A 1,508-nucleotide genomic window follows, 5' to 3' on the forward strand; every position below is an offset into this window, starting at 1 on the left:
AAAGATGACCCTTGAGTCTGCAAAACCCAAGGGAAGGTGATAGGTTGTTAGTGCAAATGTAAAACCAAGGCTGGGCCTTGCTGGAGGAGTTTTATTCAAGGCGAACTGTCAAGGGGTCCCCATAACACCCAACCGTGTAAGGAACGCAAAATCAAGGAACATAACACCGGTATGACGGAAACTAGGGCGGCAAGAGTGGAACGAAACACCAGGCATAAGGCCGAGCCTTCCACCCTTTACCAAGCGTATAGATGCATTAAATAATTAAATAAGAAATATGGTGATATCCCAACAAAATATCCATGTTCCAACAAGGAACAAACTCCATCTTCACCTGCAACTAACAATGCCATAAGAGGGGCTGAGCAAAGCAGTAACATAGCCAAACAACGGTTTGCTAGGAAAGGTGGGTTAGAGGCTTGACATGGCAATATGGGGGGCATGATATAACAAGTGGTAGGTATCGCGGCATAGCAAAAGAGCGAGCAACTAGCAAGCAAAGATAGAAGTGATTTCGAGGGTATGGTCATCTTGCCTGAGATCCCACAAGGAAGAAGAACGAGTCCATGAAGAAGACAAACGAACATAGTCGAACGGATCCTCACAAACGCGGCGTTGTCGGAACCAACCCGAAGAAGCAACACCGGAAAGAAGCAAACCACATAGTAAACAATCAACACATCAACATGGCATGATGCACAACCAAGTATGATGCATGTCCGGTGTCATGATACATGGCATGGCAAAGTGCACAAGCAAAACTACAAGTTAAGTGGAGCTCAATATGCAACGAGTTCATATTGACGGAACACCACATGACTTATTTAGTTCGATCTCGTTTATATACCCAACAATATTAAATGTTCTTAAACATGGCAAGGGTTGGATCAAAATAAAACCACCTATCTAGGCAAGTTTAAATGAGACCGGAACAACAAACAACAAGTCCGGAAACTCCTCATGAGCATATTTTAGATTTGGTACTGTTCTGCCCTAAACATAAATTTAGAGTTGCTGAACATGCAAAGTAAGGTCACCATGTTAATCTAGGCATTTTTCTACCCCATTTACATATAAAGTTCATTAAAATCCAAGCTACGATTATTAAGTTATGGATTAAGGCATTTTAACATGGCATAAGGACAAAATTACGCAAACAGCATTTTAAATATTTTAAAAAAGGTGAAAGTTGGATATTATTAAACTAGACAAAATTCTAGACATTTTACATATAAAGTTTGTTTTAATACGATGCACGTTTAATTAGTTAGGATATGCATGAAGTGCAAGGGTGTTCCTGCAAAACTGGCAATTCTGAGGATAAATAGCAAATTCGGTTGCGAAAAAAAACAGGCACTCGGGCCGAATCTAGCTGGCCCAACAATGGAAAAAGGGGCTCAGGGGTGGCCTCACCATGGGCCGAGCCCAGTCAGTGAGGAGGCCAAGGCAGGCCGGGCCTTGGAGCGGGCGCGGCTGGATCCCGCGAGCGGACGCGCTCCTCTCTGGTC

This window comes from Triticum dicoccoides, chromosome 6A, assembly GCF_002162155.2.
Source record: "Triticum dicoccoides isolate Atlit2015 ecotype Zavitan chromosome 6A, WEW_v2.0, whole genome shotgun sequence".
Lineage (NCBI taxonomy): Eukaryota > Viridiplantae > Streptophyta > Magnoliopsida > Poales > Poaceae > Triticum > Triticum dicoccoides.